This window comes from Tasmannia lanceolata, unplaced genomic scaffold, assembly GCF_043159265.1.
Source record: "Tasmannia lanceolata isolate RefF3 unplaced genomic scaffold, GAP_Taslan_0.1 ptg000026l, whole genome shotgun sequence".
Lineage (NCBI taxonomy): Eukaryota > Viridiplantae > Streptophyta > Magnoliopsida > Canellales > Winteraceae > Tasmannia > Tasmannia lanceolata.
In genome coordinates this window covers 677,612-699,973 of record NW_027518703.1, presented here as the reverse complement: position 1 = coordinate 699,973, position 22,362 = coordinate 677,612, and the positions used below count along the sequence as shown (strand labels likewise).

The following is a 22,362-nucleotide window of genomic DNA, read 5'->3' as shown; positions in this document are numbered from 1 at the left end:
TAGGTTGAAAAATAGGCTTTGAACTACTCTACTCAAAATCCAATCATGAATGTGTTCGGCTAGATAATAAGCTTAGCCTATTAGTTCTGTAAATCAACAAAAACTCTGTCAGACTTCATATAATGGGAAAACTTGGGGGGCCATGACAAGCCCCACATTATTTAAAACTCTATTAAATGTAAACTTCCCCTAGCTATTAAATACCTCACATACAAACAACTATGTTGAAGGAACCTTATGTTATTGTGTATAATATCATAATGTTCTTTAAATATATTCAAATAGTCAACACATGACATCAAAATCCCATAAAAAAGGAACATTTGCTGCATAAAAAATAAAATTAAAAAGCCTCTCTCACTCTAGCCTGGGCCTAAAATTCTGGTATATATATATATATATATATATATAGAGAGAGAGAGAGAGAGAGAGTTCCTAAGGGTGCCCTCATATAAGCTTATATGAGGTGGCTCTCACAAAACATAAGGGGTTCACATTGTTAGGATGATCCGAAGCATTCATTTGAAAGGCCCCATCATAGATAGGGTGTGTACAAAAAATCAGCTCCATTGGATCATCCTAACCCCTCCAAAAGTGGCGGCAAAAATGGGCAGATTTGTGGACAAAACATGTCTATCCATTTTTGCCCCCACTTTTGGAGGGGTTAAGATAATCCAATGGAGCTGATTTTTTGTACACACCTTATTTATGATGGGGCCTTTCAAATGAATGCTTCGAGCATCCTAACAATGTGGCCCCTTATGTTTTGTGAGAGCCACCTCATATAAGCTATATGAGGGCACCCTTGGGAACTCTATTTGCATATAAGCCACCAACACGCCTGACAAAAACCAAATTGTATGGCCTATCGTTGTGGGTATAATGGAAGATGCTAGGGACCAAGTTACTATTATCTCTCTCTCCTGAAAAAATGGGCAGTGATGAATTCACCCTCTTCTAGGACCCCGTACTTTTCAGAATGGACTCTACAACCCACACCATAGGATGATCCAAACCATCCATTTGATGGGCCCAATGTAAATAAGTTGTGCCCCGAAAATCATTTCCATAGGTTGATCCCAACCGTCCGATCTATGGAAGTTCCCATAATGTGAGCCATTCTTAAGATCTGAGGGTTAGAATCATCCTATGGAAATGATTTTTGGGGCACAACCTATTTACATTGGGCCCATCAAATGGACAGTTTGGATCATCCTATGGTGTGGCATGTACAGTCCATTTTGAAAAACATAGGGTGAATTCATCCTATAAGGGGGTGAATTTATCAGTGCCCCAAAAAAAAAAACCCGTTGTTTACGTGGGGCAATCTCCATCAAACGCGTCGGATTAAAATTCGTGAAAAAAAAAAAAAAAAACAATTGGAGCAGGTGAAGATTAAAATTGGCCGTGACACGTGGCAACTAATATACGGGCAAGATTATTTAATGGGACGAAAGCTACTATCCAAATAAAAGGTCCCGTTTTCTTCTCTCCCTCCGTCGCCTCTCTCTCTCTCTCTCTCTCTCTCTCTACCCTTCTCTGAAAAAGCAGTGATTTCAAGGGCCTGACCGATACCACCGATATTCTATTCCGGTAAAAGATCGTTTCCATTACAAATTTCGTACATCGCCTGAGGTAAGTACCCGATATACCAATTTGATATATTAAAAAGTTTCGGTCATTTTCCCCTTCGTTTTTAGCCGTCAATTCCTTCGTTTCTCGACCCATCTATCTCAAGACATAATGATCCAACGGTTCAGATGCTAGATGAGTGATAAGATAGTAAGATACCAGTCCCTGAAAGGGTTTTTTGCAAAAGAAGTCTTTCCCTTTGCTTTATTTGCAAAAAAGAGTCTTCTAGTTTGAATTTGTGAACAAAATACCCATGGTTGATTGTTTTGACTCCCAACTTACCAAATATTGTCTATATATGTCAAAAGATGAAAATTACCTTGTAAAAAGACCAAAATACCTGTGATGCTTTGTGTCTTGCTAATATGTTTTGAAGGGTGAGACCCACCATTTTGCAACATGTTTTGATGGGATAGGTTCCATGAACTCCACTTGAGACCATGTATATGGTGGGGTTTGCAGTTTTTCACCTACTATGGGTAAGAATGCTAGTATGTGTAGAAACCCATGTGTAAGAAACTAAGAATGCTAGTATAAGGGCTTTTTGGTTGTTTTTACAAGGTAATTTTTGTCTTTTCAGGTGTAATGACATTTTGGTGAAAAAAAAATAAAATTACTATGGGTATTTTGGTCAACAACTGATTTGCAAAATTCAATTAAACATGATTACCCTATTTGCAAATTGTTAAACTAGACTAGTCTTTTTGCAAATAAAGCAGAGTAGAAGACTACTTACAAATTAAATTAATATTTTTTTGATTATTGTGTTTATTTATGTTTGGATACAGGAAAGGGATTTTCTTCCAAGATATATAGTAATCCTTTGTCAATAAAGAAAGTGAATATGGGCTTTGTGGTGGTGATTTCCCTGCCGTTGATTCTCCTTGCAATGATCTTAGCCTTGGCTTGCTACCTTATTGGTAGAGCAAGGGGTCGAACCGAAATACAAAGGGTTCCGCAGTATTATGGGCCTCCAGCACCTCCTTTTCCAGCCCAGCCCAATGACAAACCACCACAAGTGTAGAGAAGATGTACATTGTATATGAACTCTATGAAATTATATCTTGTATATGTAAAAAATGCTTAAATAAAATAAAATGGTAATCTACTAAAAAAAGAAGATTGCAGCTAGCCCTCTTTTGAATTGACGCGAAAAAATCCGTTCACAAAATTGCCTAGCAAATCCCTTGTTTTATTTGCAAAAGAGTTGGCAAGAAGTTGGTGAAATGTACTAGATTCAAAACATTCATTATGTGGGTCGGATCAAGAATTGTTGATAGTCAAAATCATTTGTTTTTGTTATAGTATAAAAGATTAACTTTCTCCGATAGCTTAAGCTTTAGGAGTTATTGGTTGTTTCACATGGTATAGAGAAATTATATGGTGCCAGCGTCAAGTCCCGTGTGGCCGGTACAACAACAGTACTGCCTTCGATATTTGATCCAACAGCAGCCTCTTAAAAAGTGGACTGCTGTTAGATCAAATATCATGGGCAGCCTCTTAAAAAGTGGACTGTTGTTGGATCAAATATCATGGGCAGTACAGCCCACATGGGACTTCTCTCGGGCACCATATAAAAACTCTAGTAAAAGACAGTTTTTGAGGGCCCACAAGGGGTGTATGGGGGCATATATGTGAAATGAAGACCGTTGATCTCGTCGAACATCAAGAGGCAACTCACGTGGTCTTTGTCCCAACCCAAATGGACATTCCGTACATAAGATAAAAAGGAAATTTTGTTGTGTGCCCGCTTGAAGTGCATTATTTTTGAAATGGTAAAGTGGACCCGCATCATAAGATGATTCAAACTGTTCATTTGTTGGACCACTGTACCCTGAAAATCATTTCCATAGGATGACCCCAACCCTCCTATCCATAGAGGGATTGTACATTGAATCAGACGATTAGGATCATCCTATGGAGCTGATTTACGGCTTAAAGCCTATTTAAATTGTGTCCCAACAAATGAACGGCTTCGATCATCCTATGAAACGCGCCCCACTGCTTTTTAAAAAGTTTTGGACTTCACGCGGCCTCTAGGATCATCCAATCAAGGTATTCCCCACGGCATTCAATTGGATTTATGGATTCTGTTCGGGTCAACTAAGGGGAACTGGTCCAATAAATGTCTTTTAGGAAAGAGTATAACATTGACTTCCTTTATGACTCCGGAAATACACTTGAGCTACAAGCAGTCATTAAAAGGAGTTCAGCTAGCAAAAGATTGTCATGCTAAAAACCTATGGATCGACTCCGACTCCCTCCATGCTGTGAAAATGATCACCAAAGAATGGCCTTGCCACTGGAGACTAATTCCTGTTGAATCTGTGGAGAGAAAAAGAGAGTAGAATGCTTAAAGCATTTCGTACAAGGCATCAAAGTGGAATGCCAAGATCGCTACTCCCAGCCCCTATTTACGTTGGTAAATATTGAAGGGTTTGAGTCGGTGATTGAGTCGGTTAAGTTAATGGGCTTAAGCCCATAAGGCCCACTACACTTAGGTCCATTATCTATGGGCTTATATTTGAACATATATCCAACAATCTCCTCCTTATGTTCTACATATAGCACGATCCATAAATAGAAAGTGTGATGTTCAAACAATATATTGAACTATCCACATCACATTATAATAAAAGATCTGTAATCCAACTGAAAAACACAAATACTTTTATGAACAAACAAGAGTTTTATATACAATAAACTCAACCAAAATGAAGTTTCATATACACAGGAACCTCACTGATCTCAGAAAAATTCATTCATGGGGTATGATTCTCATCAAGATCCAAAAATAAAGTTTCACATATAAGTGAACTCTATACACATACGGAAGGAAGGCACTCAGTCTTTACAACTTTAGAAGATTTACTCATCAAGTAAGTCATCTTCATCAAAGTCAAAATCAAGATGCACTCCTCCTTTTTCGCCAATCCCTGTAAATTACCACAATATGGATTTCATGAGAATGAATCCAACCATTTGTGTAAAACATAAATTACACACATGAATGGCTGAAAAAGTATCAGTATCACTCTCACCATAAGCATCATTGTCAAGTTTCAATAAAGAACAAGACCAAAATAGCTTGTTTTGCAAAGAACCATTCAATATAATGTTCAAGTTTCAATAAAAAACAAGACCAAAAATTGGTTTCTTTTGCAAACAACCATTTCATGTTTCCATAAAATGTTAAGTCATCTTATCCATATTTGAGTCAAGTTGAAATATCAAGTGTGGAATGTCCAACCCTTCCCAAACAGGATAACAAAGTTTGAGTTAAATTGTATCATCAAATGTGGAATGTACAACCTATCTCAAAAGAGGGTATATCATCAAGTGTGGAATGATATACAACAACTTTAAACATAAAGAAAACATATCAAGTGTTTATCTAGGGCCATACAAGGAATATTTGAAAATTCAAATGAACATGGAGAATGTAGATTAAGTCCATAACCTGGATAATATAAGTTAAGTCTTTTCTATAAAGGCTTTAACTTAATTTTCCTCTATCATTACAGATTTTAATCCCATTTCCTTTACAATTTTGAATGTTCGATCTTTATTCAATCCTTTTGTGAGAGCATCGGCCATATTATCCTTCAATCTCACATCAATCAAAGTGATAATCCCGTGTTCAATGAGATAATTCAGCATGGCATGTTTCAGCCTAAGATGTCTTCTCTTACCATTAAAGAGTGAGTTCTTCACAATCGGAATTGTAGCTTGATTATCACAGAAGACACTTAAGGAATGAATCCTTAACCTAGTAAGTGGAATGTCCATAATCAGATTCTTTATCCACTCTGCTTCATCTGCAGCTGAAGCTAGAGCATAAAGTTCTGATTCCATAGATGACAAGGCAATGCAAGTCTGTCTCTTTGACTTCCATGCAACAGCAGCTCTACCCAGGGTAAATACATAACCACTGGTAGACTTACTGTCTCTTAATTCTGAGCCCCATGATGCATTAGAATATCCTTCCAAAACAGGAGGATGGCCACCATAACAAAGAGCATAGTTTTGAGTGCCCTTAAGGTATCTCATCAGCCTCATAAGGGCATCCCAATGCTCATGGCCAGGATTATTAGTAAAACGACTCAGCATGCCAACTATAAAGGCTATGTCTGGCCTTGTGCAACTCATAGCATACATGAAACTACCAATCAGTCTAGAATAATCTAACTGATTCACACTGTTTCCTTCATTAGAGATCAGCTTCTTGGTATAATCAAAAGGTGTCTCAATCGGTTTGCACTCACAGCATCCCCATATAGAAAATAGTTTTTCAATATAATGGGCTTGGCTAAGGGAAATTCCTTGCCTTTCAAAACTTACTTTCATACCAAGAATGGTATCAACAACACCGAGGTCTTTCATGTCGAATTCTTTACCTAAGGTTAGTTTCACGTCACTCACTACAGAGAGATCGGAACCAAGAATCAACATGTCATCTACATACAAGCAAATAATTGCGACCTTATTCGACACAGAACGATAATAAAGGCATTTATTAGAGTAACTTGACAGAAACCCAAGGCTCTTTACTACTTTGTCAAATTTCTGATGCCACAATTTAGGTGCTTGTTTAAGACCATATAAAGATTTGTTTAATTTACAAACTTTATTCTCAAAACCTTTCATGACAAACCCTTCAGGTTGATTCATGTAGATTTCCTCTGACAGTTCTCCATTGAGAAAAGCTGTCTTTACATCCATTTGATGCACAACAAAATGCTCAATAGATGCCAAAGCAAGAAGAATTCTTATTGTAGCCAAATGACAGACTGGTGAGTAGACATCAAAGTAGTCTATCCCACTCACTTGTATATAGCCCTTAGCTACTAAACGTGCTTTATATCGAGCTATAAATCCGTTAGGATTAAGTTTCTTCTTCAATATCCATCTACAGCCCACAGTCGTGGCCCCTTTTGGCAAATCGATTAGCTGCCAAGTTAGATTTTGTAACAGAGAGCTCATTTCATCATCAATGGCTTCTGCCCACAACAAAGAGTCCCTAGATCTCATCACTTCCTTATAGGATGATGAATCATTCTCTAAATGGTAGGTCACAAAGTCCTCACCAAAATTTTGGGTACTCTATCTCTTGTAGAAACTCTTACAGGAACTGACTCAGATATCAGTTTGGGACAAGTGTCAGAAGTAACTGGTTCAGACTCAACCGACAATTCTGTAACCACCTCTATATCGCCTGGTATGGTCAAACCCTGATCTCTGAGAAATTTATTCTCAAAGAAAACTGCATCTCGAGATTTTATAACCATACTGGTTGATAGATCCAAAAACTGATCAGCAGCACTATCTTCTGCACCTCCTAGATAAACACAAGTGTTTGTTTTAGGTCCCACTTTAGGTCTCCTAGGATCTGGTATCCTTACATAAGCAATACAGCCCCAAGTCTTAAGAGTATCATATCTACAAGGATGTCCATGCCATAACTCAAAAGGAGTGGAGGAACAATTTGAGTGTGGCAATCTATTCAGGATGTGATTTGCAGTCAAAGCTGCTTCTCCCCAATAACAATTAGGCATTCCGACTGTCAATAACATGGAGTTTAACATTTCTGTTAACGTCCTGTTCTTACGCTCAGCTACACCATTAGATTGAGGCGAGTAAGGAGCAGTAGTTTCAAGTATTATACCCTGAGAGGCACAGAATTCCTTGAACTCTGTCGAAGTGTATTCTCCTCCTCTATCACTCCTAACTCTTTTAATTTTCAGGTTCAGTTGCAATTCAACTCGATTCTTGAAAACTTTAAACTTAGCAAAAGCTTCATCCTTTGATTTTAACAAATAAATATGACAATATCTTGACATATCGTCTATAAATGTGATCAAATACTTTCGACCACCTCTAGTAGTAAAACTTTTAAAGTCACAGAGGTCAGAATGTATCAATTCAAGAAGTTGTGTGCTCCTAGAAACCTGACGAAAAGGTTTTCTAGTGATCTTAGTCTGAGCACAAATCTCACACTTGTCAAAATCATTTGACATATCTAAAGGTATACCATAAGTTTTAGCAAGTTGGACCATTTTCTTATAGTTCACATGTCCCAGTTTGTTATGTAGCAACTTAGGAGCAATCAAAGGTGAACTCACTTGACTAACAATCTCATTTGCTAAATTCAATCTATACATACCATCTATCAAGAAAGCACATCCAAAATAATAAGAGTTAACTGTTAAAGTTACTCTACCACCCAAGAAGGATGTACACATGCCAGCATTGTCAAGCAAACCAATGGAAATCAAATTCTTTTGAATAGTAGGAACTACTTTAACAACTTTTAAAGTTAGTATTTTACCTGAAGAAAGGACCAGGTTCGCAGTACCAGTGTGAGTGACCTCTACATCTGCTCCACTGGCCACTGTAACAGTCTCCTTTACTTGGGTAATATCAGTGAGAAGTTTCTTTGAGTTGCAAACATGACAAGTGGCACCTGTATCTAACTACCACTCAGAAGAAGTACTGGCCTTCCCTTTGTCCAACATGGCAACAAAACTTTTAGGCTCAGCCTTATCTATCATCATAGTAGCTTGCTTCTGTGGTGTGTCAGATTTAACCTTTTTAGGTTGCCTACAATCTGCAGCAAAGTGACCCCATTTCCCACAGTTGTGGCACTTGCCCTTCTTCTTCTTAAAGATAGGCTTTTTGGCCTCCAACTTAGGGGTATCACTTTTGGTTGACTTGGATGACTTAGGAAATTTCTTGGGATATATCACAGTGTTAGCAGCTGATTGTTGCTGTCTAACAATTTCTAAGTTATTCCTAGCTTTATTCTCATCTTCGATTCGAATGAATCGTTTGAGATCATCCAGTCCAACTTGCACTTTCTTTCTGTACATTTCTGTTTTGAAAGAGTGCCATGCAGATGGTAATTTGTATATAATTGCACCCACCAGAAAAGAATCAGGTAAAGGAATGTTCTCATTGGCCAATTTAGATCTCAAAATTTCTAAATCAGATACTTGAGGAGTGATTTCCAGGTTCTCTTGGAACTTGAAATCCATGAATTTGTCCACAAGGTGAGTCTTGGACAATTCATCATCTTTCTTGAATTGAGTATCTAAATGATCCCAGATTTCTTTAGCAGTGCCATAATTGCTGTAGGTTTCTGCAAGACGATCTGATAAACAATTCAATAAGAAGTCTTTGCAGAAATCTTCATCCCTTTTCTATTGAGATTCATCAACATCTTCTTCCGTATCAGCAAAGGTACTCAGAACAGTATAGAAAACATTCACATATTTCAAACCGAACTGAGTCTTTCGCTTCCAGGAACTGAACTCAGATCCTCCAAATGATTGAAGTTTGATCATCTCAAAGGGAATAGCAGTCTTTTCCATTTTTAATATTTACGAAAATAAATTGGAAAGAGTCCACCTGATTGGCGAATCGCAAGAACCCAATCCGAGAGTGGAATCTGCGCAAGAAACAGATTCTAGGCCGAGTTACAAGAACCAACTTTCCTTTTCAAAAAAGGGTTTCAACAAGAATTTCAACCCAAAGTCACGGATGAAATTTGACAAAACCCCCAACGGTCCGCCCAGCTTCACCAATTTGGGTAGAATAGAACACGCCAAAATGAGTTTGAAGTGAAACAAACCCACGACGAAAAAACAATTTCTAGTGGAGTAAAACCACAAGAATCAGCCACAAGGATTTCTACCCGATACAAGTTCCAATCAAGGCTTTGAAAAACAAAACCCACTTCAACAGATAAAAGAACAGGATCTCCCAAATTAAGAGGCAGACGTTCCTCTTTCTCTTGTATTCCAACGAGGGTTCCTAACAAGGGTTTAACGAGAGTTCCTAACAGTCATCGGGAGAGGAAACCCACTTCCAAATACGAATTTTGAGGCTTTTCAAAGCCAAGATATTTCAGCAATTATGTCTGAAATTGCAGAGAAGAAACCCCCAATTCGTCCGTAGTTGGAAGAACATTTGCAGAGAAGAAACCCCCAATTCGTCCGTAGTTGGAAGAACATTCCGACCTCAACGCTCTTTTTCAATCAAACAAGAATTAGATTCAGATTGCTTCAAGAATGTTGAATCTGTGGAGAGAAAAAGAGAGTAGAATGCTTGAAGCATTTCGTACAAGGCATCAAAGTGGAATGCCAAGATCGCTGCTCCCAGCCCCTATTTACGTTGGTAAATATTGAAGGGTTTGAGTCGGTGATTGAGTCGGTTAAGTTAATGGGCTTAAGCCCATAAGGCCCACTACACTTAGGTCCATTATCTATGGGCTTATATTTGAACATATAACCAACAATTCCTGCTTTCGAAAATCTCATGATTATTCCTAACAGCCTTGATTCTTAGAGAGTTCCCAACATTTGGAGAGAAGGAAACAGGACTGCTGATTTCCTTTCAAAAAGCAACTGCGTTTGTAAAGGGTTCCCTATTCCCCTATCCCTCATACCTGAAGATCTCAATGTTATTATTTCTGAAGATTGTTCCGAGATGATATTTCCCCGGTTGTAATCATCTTTTGTATTCTCTTTTTCTTTTTTATTGAATTCTGGTGGGGGGTCTGCCTAACCCCAAATTACCTATCAAATTTATTGGATGCATTTACAGGAGGATCAATGTGTGCTTATATAGAGCACTTACATGATAAACATGGAATGGAGTCAAGATAATTATAGAAGGAAATCTACCTAATCAAATCTACTTTCCTAGTCTCTCTTGCCTGCCTCTTCTAATCCACTTGCCTAATTTATCTAGTTGCTTCATTTAGCCAACTTACCAAATCTACATCCAAGATGATCCAACAGTGAGATCTTAACCTACTCCAACCGTTGGATCCCACATATTCTAATAATAGCGTCTTCAACCCCGTAATTTTTTGTGTGTAGTTGCTCACAAGTCATTAAAGAAAATGAAAACCTACTCTTCCCATTTTCAAAAGAGAGAGTTGGTTGAAGTGCTAGTGCTGAATTGTCCTAAGTACTACACCAAGTCATGGAAATCAGCTAAACCAAAGAGAAAAACACGTAATCAAAACTCTAAATTTAAGACCAAAACTTATCTCGTTAGTAATCTGCCTTGTCATCATGCTTATGTTTGCTGTAGCTATCAAAATGGGGACACTCAAGTTATACACAGTAACCCTGTTGTATAACATGAGTGTCCCTAGCAAAAACATAGCAGCAAAGTTGCCCGAATGGAACCATGTCACGCATTGCATTTATACCCTATGTGCGGAAGCGGAAAATCTGGGGACAAAATCCTATCAAAGAACTCAATCAAAGGCAATGTAAAAGCAAACGCTTAAGAGTTACAAAAGAGCAATAAACAATGGGCTCTGGGCGCATGATTTATGCGGTTTGGCACAATGGCCTACATGGATGAATGACATCACATTTTTCATTATTAGAGAAAACTAAAAAGAATACAAAAGGGATTAACATAATCCCATACACTCCTAACCCTCCTGTTAGGTCTAAAATTGGTAACAGGTTATGGTAGGGCCGGAAGGGCTGATCTGGCAAGCCACAGCTGAAGGGCTAATGGAGTCCTGCGCTGCACAAGGGCACAGACAAGGAGACAAAGGGTCAGAAGACCAACCTGGAGTGGTGCTCCGGACGAGCGCTTCGACACTCAAGTCAGTATGAGCAGGAGTGCAGAGCAATGTCAGAGCAAAAAGCTTAGGGTTTTGATCTCAGATCCCTCACCTTAGCACAAGTGAAGGCTATTTATAGTGATTCTGAGCCACCTGTCCAGGACAGGTGGTAGCCCCTGTATGGACCAGGTTTCATACCTAGGAGGGGCAGGTGGAAGTCCCCGATTGGTCCAGACGTCATACCTAGCAGGGACAGGTGTTGGCTTTGCAGTGGTCCCTGTGAGGGCCACGTGTCAACAGCCGATTGGTTGCAGATTTTGGACCCCATCAGTTGTCCCCTGGTTCTCCGAGTCGTGACAGCGGCTAGGGGAAGCAAAAAGAGGGTTAAAACAGCATCCGGCCGGCCTTAAGGCCTCTGGGCAGCTGAGGCCGGCCTCAGACTGGGCCAGAAGAAACCGCGGCCAGACAGGGGCCTCCGGGCGGTCTGGTCCGGCCTTGAAACTTGGCCTGAAGGAGCACGGCCGGACAGGAGCCTCTGGGCTATCCAGTCCGGCCAAAATTTGGACCAGAAGTCTGGCCGGCCAAACCTCCTGGGCGTCATGGCCGGGCAGATCTCCTGGGCGCCACGGCTAGGCCGGGCAGATCCTTTGTCGCCTAGCGATTGCGTCATATCCTGTCCGGCTTAGGCTGTGGACGGCCAGGCCGGGCAGGTCTTTTGGCGTCTAGCGATTGCGCCATATCCTGTCCGGCTTAGGCTGTGGACGGCCAGGCCGGGCAGGTCTTTTGTCGCCTAGCGATTGCGCCATATCCTGTCCGGCTTAGGCTGTGGACGGCCAGGCCGGGCAGGACTTTTGTCGCCTAGCGATTGCGCCATATCATGTCCGGCTAAGGCGCTGGATGGCCAGGCCGGGCAGGTCTTTTGGCGTCTAGCGATTGCGCCATATCCTGTCCGGCTTAGGCTGTGGACGGCCAGGCCGGGCAGGTCTTTTGGCGTCTAGCAATTGCGCCATATCCTATCCAGCTAAGGCGCTGGACGGCCAGGCCGGGCAGGTCTTTTGGCATCTAGCGATTGCGCCATATCCTGTCTGACTTAGGCTGTGGACGGCCAGGCCGGGCAGGTCTTTTGTCGCTTAGCGATTGCGCCATATCCTGTCCGGCTAAGGCGCTGGACGGCCAGACCGGGCAGGTCTTTTGGCGTCTAGCGATTGCGCCATATCCTGTTCGGCTTAGGCTGTGGACGGCCAGGCCGGGCAGGTCTTTTGGCGTCTAGCGATTGCGCCATATCCTGTCCGGCTAAGGCGCTGGACGGCTAGGCTGGGCAGGTCTTTTGGCGTCTAGCGATTGCGTCATATCCTGTCCGGCTTAGGCTGTGGACGGCCAGGCCGGGCAGGTCTTTTGTCGCCTAGCGATTGCGCCATATCCTGTCCGACTTAGGCTGTGGACGGCCAGGCCGGGCAGGTCTTTTGTCGCCTAGCGATTGCGTCATATCCTGTCCGGCTAAGGCGCTGGACGGCCAAGCCGGGCAGGTCTTTTGGCGTCTAGAGATTGCGCTATATCCTGTCCGGCTTAGGCTGTGGACGGCCAGGCCGGGCAGGTCTTTTGGCGTCTAGCGATTGCGCCATATCCTGTCCGGCTTAGGCTGTGGACGGCCAGGCCGGGCAGGTCTTTTGGCGTCTAGCGATTGCGCCATATCCTGTCCGGCTTAGGCGCTGGACGGCCAGGCCGGGCAGGTCTTTTGTCGCCTAATCACTTTGGAACTTGTGCCTCGCATTTAATGCGGACGGCGCATTTAATGCGGTAGGTGATGTGGCGCACTCCGGCTGGTGGGAAAAGGGCGGGATTTTTCCCGTTCTTCCCAGCCTATATATACCAAAGTTTTACTCCTCATTTTTCACTTTTCACATTTTACTCTCCTCCTCTTCTGCTCGGCTATTCAAATTTCTGCCCGCTTCGGATCAGTGAGCCCGGAGATCTTCGGTCAACACTTCAGTTCGGTAATTTCTTTTAGCTTTTCTTTTCTCCCCTTTTAATGTCTAGCACTAGTTCGGAGTCGGACTCTGGCTCAAAGGAGCCCGGTTCGACCAGTAGTACGGGGTCCGGGGCGTCGGAGAGGACGAGGTCGGCCTCTCCTACGGAGGCCGGTGTTGAGGACGAAGAGATAATAATTGTAGACGAGGAGAGCGGGGAGGAAGTGATTGTGGACTTAGACACAATCCCGGTCCGTGGGGACGGACCGCACTGGGTAGAAACCAGCGGCGACGAAGAAGACGTTGAGGCGGTAGTTCCTCGTTCGCCGTGCGCGCCCGTCGAGGTGATAGCGGAGGCACGGATGGAGGCCAATCCGCAGTACAACATCGGGGCCCTGCGCGAGGTGAACCGTCTGGGGCCGGGCAGACTTCAAGCCGTCAGGGACAAATACTGTATCCCTGATCGGTACACTTTGAGGGCGGCCGTTGAAGGGGACCGGGCCAGCAACGATAGTGCAGATCTCTGCCTATACGAAGAAGCCTTACGGGCCGGGCTCAGGCTTCCCTTGCATTTGTTTTTTGTCGATGTGCTGAGGTACTACGGGCTGACGGTTACACAGGTCGTGCCGAACTCTTGGAGGACGCTGGTCGGCTTCCTTTATCTTTTGGGAGTTCGTCTCCGTAGGAACCCCACCATGCCCGTCTTCAGGATGTGCGCGCACCTGAAGAGGCACAAGGACGGCTGCTGGATCTACATCAGCCAACGGCCCGAAGTGAAAATGATCACTGGCATACCTACTTCCATTCACACATGGAAGAACAGGTTTTTCTACGCTAGGGTCACCGAGCCGGGCTCCCACTGGCCGTTCTCGTTGGAATGGAGAACGCCGGACACCCAGAACCTTAGTCAGAAGCCAGCCCTTGAGGGTTACGACCACATGACCTTCGCTCTGATCAAAGAAGAGCTGAAGCGTGGTCAAATAAACTGCTCGGAGTTCTCCGAGGAGGCCGACCTGGTAGCGCTCGGGATCAGTCGTGCGACGCCGGCACGTACGTAGACTCTTTAGGCCAGCTTTTATTTTTTGAACTGTTCCCTTTTTTTTATATATAGTTCTAACTGTGTTCTGTTCTCACCTTCAGAAATGGTGAAGCAGATGTCCATGTTGGACAAGATCAGGCAGACCTCCCAAGCGTCCCCAACGCAGGAGCAGCCCCAACCCAAGGGCAAGAAAAGAAAGGTGCCGGAGTCAACTCCGGCAATGGCCGCACTGGCCGAGCCTCTTAAAAGCAGCCGGGCGATGCATAAGCTTTCCGTCAAGTCGAGCCGGGCAAATCTCGCCGGACAGAGCTCCGGGTCTGCAGGGGTGACAGAGCCCCAACACAGCAGGCCGGTCCTGGGCATCCCTGCCGCCACAACGGCGAGAGGCGACAACGTCTTCCGCCCGAACTGGGCGGTGCAGAAAACGGACACCGGCCTGGGGGATAGCCGGGTGGCCGCGGAAGTGGTGTACCAGGGCGTCCTCCCACGCGACCGGCGGGACGTCGAGAATGAGGCGCCGGAGACCTGCGAAGCGGCAATCACCTCCGCCCTCTATCAACTCCAGGTGTACTCAAGGGACATGGCCAAGAAGCGTTATCTCTTCTCTGAGACGCTCACACAGATAGAGTCCGAGAAGAGCCAGCTCCAGAAGGAGAAGGACAGGCTTGTCGAAGCCGTCTAGATCAAAGAGGCCGAATTCAACAGCTTGAAGGACGAGCTGCAGAGGGTCAAAAACCAGGCCGTGCAGGATCTCCTAGTTGCGAAGGAGAGAGCCGGTCAGAGGGAGAAGGCGGCTATCAAGGCGGCCGTGAAAGCGGCAGTGGGGGAGGCCGTGAAGGAAACTGAGAAGAGGACGGACACATAGTTTTTCCACCTGGGCCTCCAGGCCTATAAGGTGGGGTTCCTTTTCTGCTCCGATCAGGTGAAGAAGACTTACCCCGACATTTCCCTGGACGGACTGGCCGTCCCGTATGCACCTCTGGAGGAGGAGGAGGACGAGGAGGAAGAAGACGAACCGGACTCCTCCCAACCCATCGAGGTGGAACAGGAAGTCATTCTGGCTTCCGAGGTCACCGCCCCAACCACTGAGGCCGGCCAGGTTGCAGTCCCTACTTCAGAGGCAGTCACCGAGGAGGTGGTCGACGAGGAGGCCTGAGTGGCTGTGTACTTTTTGTAATGGCCCATGAGGCTCATTCTTTGTAAGCCAGCTCGGCGAAAAGGGCACTTTTGTAATATGAATACAAATTCAATTTTGTCCAACTGTCTGTACGGCTGCCTTGCTTTTTGTACTTATGACTTCTGTGCTGCTTCCTTGTCTTTCTGCCGAGCCGGAGTGGTTGTCCGGATGTCATTGGCCGAACTGGTCTGTAAGCCAATTAGGACGAGCCGGAGTGAACCACTCCTGTCCTCTAAGTCTGCAAACACTTAGAGTCTTTGAGGTGGTTTTTTACTAGGGCGGGTTCAGGGTTGGAACTGATCTCCACACCAAATTGGACGCGTCGGAGTGCACCACTGCCGCTCTCTAAGTCTGCAAACACTTAGGCTGAGAGCTAAGTCTGCAAACACTTAGAGTCTTTGAGGTGGTTTTCCACTAGGGCGGGTCCATGGTTGGAACTGATCTCCACACCAAATTGGACGCGCCGGAGTGCACCACTGCCGTTCTCTAAGTCTGCAAACACTTAGGCTGAGAGCTAAGGCTGTGGACGGCCAGGCCGGGCAGGTCTTTTGTCGCCTAGCGATTGCGCCGTATCCTGTCCGGCTAAGGCTGTGGACGACCAGGTCGGGCAGGTCTTTTGGCGTCTAGCGATTGCGCCATATCCTGTCCGGCTTAGGCTGTGGACGGCCAGGCCGGGCAGGTCTTTTGGCGTCTAGCGATTGCGCCATATCCTGTCCGGCTTAGGCTGTGGACGGCCAGGCCGGGCAGGTCTTTGATGTGGTTTTCCACTAGGGCGGGTCCATGGTTGGAACTGATCTCCACACCAAATTGGACGCGCCGGAGTGCACCACTGCCGCTCTCTAAGTCTGCAAACACTTAGGCTGAGAGCTAAGTCTGCAAACACTTAGAGTCTTTGAGGTGGTTTTCCACTAGGGCGGGTCCATGGTTGGAACTGATCTCCACACCAAATTGGACGCGCCGGAGTGCACCACTGCCACTCTCTAAGTCTGCAAACACTTAGGCTGAGAGCTAAGTCTGCAAACACTTAGAGTCTTTGATTGGAGGAGCTGGCATATATTAGTGACTCAAAAATGAGGGACACTGTTTAGTGACAACTCCACTTTATTTTTCTTTGAAATTTAATTATAGAGATTCTTTACAGGCCTTCAAAGGTAAGAGAAAAGACTATTGATAATATATTCGGAGATTTCTGGAATTCCAGGCGTGCGGCAGCAGCTGCTCGTCAAGTGTCTCTAGCCGGTAGCTTCCTGGACGGATGACCTCTTTGACTCGGTACGTCCCTTCCCAAGTCGGAGAGAGTTTGCCCACCCTTCTTGGCTGGGAGACGACCGCTTTCCTCAAAACTAGGTCGCCTGTGCGGAACTCCCTTGGTCGGATCTTCGCATCATGGTATCTAGACACCTTCTGCTTATATGCTGCGGCTCTGATCTGAGACTCCTCACGGACTTCCTCAAGCAAGTCGAGGTTGACACGGAGCCCGTCCCCATTGAGCTGTTCATTGAAGTCAACAATTCTTGGGGAGGGAATGTCGATGTCAACCGGAATCACAGCCTCTGTTCCGAAGGAGAGATTGAAAGGCGACTCACCCGTTGCAGTGCGTGGGGTAGTCCGATAAGCCCAGAGCACATGGTACAGCTCGTCCGCCCAGCGTCCGGCCTTATCATCCAGTCTTTTCTTTATCCCCTGCAGCAGAGTCCTGTTCGTCACTTCGGTCTGTCCATTTGTCTGAGGATGTGCCACGGAAGTGAACCTTTGCTCAATCTTCAGATCTGAACAAAACTTTCTGAAGTTCCTTGAGTCGAACTGCTTGCCATTGTCTGTTATGAGGACCCGGGGTATCCCGAATCTGCACACCACTGATTTCCAGAAAAAGTTCTGGATGCTCTGCTCGGTGATCTTGGCCAGAGGTTCAGCTTCTACCCACTTAGTAAAGTAGTCGATGGCGACAACGACGAACTCGCGGCCTCCGGAGGCCGGCGGAAAAGGACCTAAAATGTCCATTCCCCAGACAGCAAAAGGGAGAGGGCTGATGATCGGGGCCATTGGCACGGCAGGCTGGTGAACAGGTGGGGAGAATTTCTGACACTTCTCACACTTCTTCACAAGGCTCAGAGCATCTTGTCTTAGTGTAGGCCAGTACAGGCCTTTTAGAAGGACTTTGATGGCGAGGGCCTTGCCCCCAAGATGCTCTCCACAAATCCCTTCATGGGTCTCTCGCAGGGCATACAGGGCATCAATTGGCCGGAGACACTTCAAGTACGGGAGGGTGTAAGATCTCTTGTATAGAGCTTCGCTGTCAAGTGAAAACCTTGCTGCCCGCTGTACGACTTTACGGGCCTCTTTTTTCTCTCCGGGGAGCTCTCCGCTGCGCAGATATCTGATTATCTCATCCATCCAGCACGGCTCATCGTCGATCTGCATTACTACGACGGGCTGGCCATCAATACTGAAGGTTTTTAGGAAGTTCATACGAATTTCTCTGAGAGCGGTGTAGCCCGATGCCGCTAGCTTTGAGAGCACATCAGCCTTTGCATTTTCAGTCCGGGGGACTCTGATGACCTCAAAACTTCCGAACTTACTGGCCAGGCTATGCACCCTTTGCAGATACTTGATCATTCGCTCTTCACGGGCCTCATACACTCCTTGGATCTGGCATACAACTAACTGTGAGTCGCAGTACGCCTTCAGTCTCTGAGCGCGGGCCTGAATGGCGAGGTTCATTCCGGCGATGAGCGCTTCGTACTCTGCCTCATTGTTTGACACACGGAAACCAAACCTCAGGGCATAATTCAGGACAAAGTCCTCTGGTCGTGTGAGAACTAGTCCGGCACCGCTGCCACTTTTGTTTGAAGATCCGTCGACATATACCTCCCAGAGCGGCTCTTCAGGACACGGAAGCAGGCTGGTTGGTGGAGCTGCACTCTCAAGCCCGGGAAGCGGAACCGCTTCGGCTTCGATCTGCTGCTCGGGTATAACCGGTTCTGCTTCTAAAGGAGGCACTGCTTCCGACCCGGGGTCTGAATCTGGCATTGTACATTCAGCTATGAAATCTGCAAGAACCTGAGCTTTGATCGCTGGCCTGGGCAGATATTTGATGTCAAACTCGCTGAGCTCCACGGCCCACTTCACAAGTCTGCCTGAAGTATCTGGCCGGTGGAGGATCTGCCTGAGGGGCTGTCCCGTCAAGACCTTGATCATATGCGCCTGGAAATACGGCCTTAACTTTCTGGCCGCCATAACGAGGGCGTATATGAGCTTCTTGACAACCTGATATCTGGTCTCTGCATCATGGAGGACCTTACTGACATAGTAGATCGGCTTTTGCTGGTGGTACTCCTCTCTGATCAGTACTGCTGCAACTGCCAAAGGTCCCGCTGAAAGATACAGAATCAGCTCTTCTCCTGGCTCTGGCTTGGACAGCAATGGCGGAGAGGACAAGTACTGCTTCAGCTCTTCAAATGCCGCTTGACACTCCGAAGTCCAGGGCGCGGTTTTTATACCTTTGACTACGTTGAAGAACGGAAGGCATCTTTCCGCGGACTTAGAGATGAACCGCCCCAGGGCAGCCACTAACCCGGTCAGTCGCTGTACTTCTCTGATAGTTCTGGGCAGAGTCAACTCCATCACCGCCTTGATTGTTTTAGGATTTGCCTCTATCCCTCTTTGGCTCACCATGAAGCCCAGAAACTTGCCTGCTCCGACGCCGAATGTATACTTGGTCGGATTGAGCTTCATGTTGTGCCCCCTCAAGACTTGAAACGCTTCTTTGAGGTCGGCAACATGATTGCAAGCAGCTCTGCTCTTGACCAGCATATCGTCCACATATACTTCCATATTGCGGCCGATCTGCTCTTTGAACAGCCTGTTGACGAGCCGCTGGTAGGTGGCCCCTGCGTTCTTCAGCCCAAAAGGCATAACCTGATAGCAATAAGTCCCCTGATCGGTTACAAAGGATGTCTTCGGAATGTCGGACTCATGCATTCTGATCTGATTATATCCTGAGAAGGCGTCCATGAAACTTAGCAGCTCGTGACCTGCAGTAGCGTCGATGAGCTGATCGATCTTTGGGAGCGGGTAGCTATCCTTCGGGCAGGCCTTATTCAGGTCTGTAAAATCTATGCAGGTCCTCCACTTCCCATTAGACTTCTTCACCATCACCACATTCGCGAGCCAGTCCGGGTACTGGATCTCGCGGATGAAGTCGGCCTTCAGAAGCCTTTCCACCTCTTCTCTGATGGCCCTTCGCCTCTCGGGTGCAAAGTGCCTCCTCTTCTGTTTTACGGGCTTGCAGGTCTGATCAACCCCAAGCTCATGGGTGCTAATTGCAGGGTCGATGCCGGGCATGTCTGAAGGAGCCCAGGCAAAGACATCTGCATTGGCTCTGAGGAACTGAGCAAGATCCTGCTGCGCGGCCTCTGACAGGGCAGACCCAATCTGAACAACCCTCTGGTCGTCATCGCTGTACAGAGGGATAGATATAAGGTCCTCGGCCGGTTCGTTTACTATGATCTGGGCTTCATCCCTTAGATCAAACAGCTCGATTGGCAGAGACTCTGACGCATTCTTCCCTTTCAGTGCCGTTGCATAGCACTGCCTCGACTGGGGCTGATCCCCTCTGATTTCCCCTATACCTCCTGGTGTAGTGAACTTCATCTTCTGATGATAGGCGGAGGGAACAGCTCGGAGGAGATTCTGGCCGGGGCGTCCCAGGATAGCATTGTAGGCCGACTTGGCCCTTACCACCAAGAAGTTCACCATGGCGAAGGACTGGCAGGGCGGCTCCCCGATAAGAACTGGAAGCTCGATCTGCCCTTCAACTTTGACAACTTCTCCGGAGAACCCGAACAGATCAGAGTTGGCCGGCTTCAGACGGTCAGTTCCGATCAGCATCTGCTCAAAGGCGCGATAATAGAGGATGTCTGCGGAGCTCCCGTTGTCGACCAAGATCTTCTTCATTTCCCAGTTCGCCACCAGCATGGTGATGACCAGGGCATCATCATGCGGGAGGATCAGGCCGTCGAGATCTGCATCTGAAAAGGATATCTCGTTCTCTAGCCTGGCCTTCTTGCTGCAGGTATGGACGACGTTGATCTGCCGGGCATAAGTCCTGCGGGCTGATGAAGAGGTTCCTCTCGCGGTCGGCCCTCCTGAAATGGTACCAATAACACCATGAGGTTGAGGTTGAGGTACCTGAGGAGGGGGGCTGGCCGGCGCAGGAGCTTGGATGCGGTCGCCCAGAGGTTGAGCGCCCCGGGGGCTTCTGCCTCTGTTCCTCGGCTTGTCCTTGCGCTCTCTTCTGTTGTCATCATTTTTTAAGTACCTTCCGAGGTACCCTCTGCTGATCAGCTGCTCGATCTCCTCCTTCAAATGAATGCACACATTGGTGTCATGGCCGTGGTCCTTGTGGAACCTGCAGTACTGGGACATGTTTCTTTTCCCCGTCGAGGTTTGCCTCTCCGGCCACCGGATGAAATCCTCTTCCCGAATGGCTGCCAGGATCTGTGCTCTGGACGTGGTCAGCCGCGTGTAATGCTCTCTCGGGTGGGGGCTTCTCCCCTTTCGGGAAGGGCTTCTCTCCTTGCGGGAAGGGCTTCTCTCCTTCTTCTGAGATTTATCATCCCTACGCTGCTTGGTAGGGTTCTTCTCCTCAGGCCTTCTCTTGCTAGCAGAGTCCAGGGCGGCGAGAGTTTCCTCCACCGAGATGTACTCCTCCGCCCCGGCCATCAGGTCTGCGAGGGACTGCGGATTGCGCCGGGCCACTGCTCGTCTGAAGTCAGTTGATCGGGCGCCGGCCAGAAGGGCATTCGTGGCCGCGGAGGGATCCAAGTTGGGAACCTGAAGGGCTTCCCTATTAAAGCGACCAACGAATACTTTCAAGGCCTCATCATCTCCCTGCCTGAGGGCCATCAGCGAAGCCGTCGTCTTCTTGGGTCTTCTGCTGCTCATAAAGTGACGGGCCAGGTCGTCCCCAAAGTCATCAAAATTGTCCACGGACCTAGGTTTGAGCCGCGAGTACCAGTCCCTCGCGGCTCCAGTCAATGTGGTGGGGAATGCCCGGCAAAGGAATCCATCCGACGCCCCGTGGAGGAGCATTGTAGTCCTGAAAGTCTCCAAGTGGCCCGCGGGGGCTGCCGCGCTGAGCACTCTGTCCGAAAATGGGGGAGTGCTTGTGAAGATCCGGGAGGTAGGCCGGCCCTGCTCTATGGTGAGCTCTTCAATTCGATGGTCGATCTGCTGGATCCTTAGTAACATCGGGTCGTCTCTCTTCTCTGCCCGGTGGACGGGCCTCTCTCTTCTTGCCGGCGGGCTCATAGCAAGCCGGACTGACTGGCCGGACTCCTTCGCCGGTGCCGCGATCCTTCTCCGTGCGTGGGGTCTCTCCTGCTGCCATGCTTTTGTACGGAAGGAGATCGTGACCGGTGATGTAGGCGAGGCTCGGGGCGCACCTGCTTGTCCCGGGAGAGGTGATCTCGTCTTGTGGAGTGACGAGTCTGTTCCCGGGGCAGGGGCGTGTGCTCTCTGCGGGAGCTTCCCCTCCTCTGGGTGGGCTGAGAAGCCTCGACTGGGTGCTGCTGGAGTGCGGGGGCCGGATTCCTGAACTGCGCAATCACAGCGGTCATTTCTTGGAAAAGGGCCCGCATCTCCCTTGGGGTCGGGGTAGGGTCTGAGCGGTCCGAGCGGGTCGGACTTTGCTCCCCTACCGCCCCGGCCTCTATCTGCGAGGCCAGTCGCTCGCTTCTTCCTTCGCGGGGGGCCGTAGCCCGGGTCGTCCGGGAGGCTGGCACATGCTTTCCATTTTTCCCTACCATTGCTTGAGTGAGGTTCCGAACAGCTTTTTGTTCCGGGGTCCCACGGATGGCGCCAAATCTGTTAGGTCTAAAATTGGTAACAGGTTATGGTAGGGCCGGAAGGGCTGATCTGGCAAGCCACAGCTGAAGGGCTAATGGAGTCCTGCGTT

The 22,362-nt window shown here is 47.0% G+C and overlaps 1 long non-coding RNA gene across 2 annotated transcripts; it reads left to right on the top strand.

Annotated features, from left to right (window-relative positions):
* The first annotated feature begins 1,495 nt into the window (after positions 1-1,495).
* Positions 1,496-2,763, top strand: LOC143858695 (uncharacterized). 2 transcript variants are annotated; one of them, XR_013239000.1, is made up of 2 exons: positions 1,496-1,635; positions 2,421-2,763. It is a non-coding gene; the product is annotated as an uncharacterized LOC143858695 (long non-coding RNA). The 2 variants fall into 2 exon arrangements; XR_013238999.1 differs by having other exon boundaries at positions 1,496-1,782.
* Positions 2,764-22,362: the final 19,599 nt, after the last annotated feature.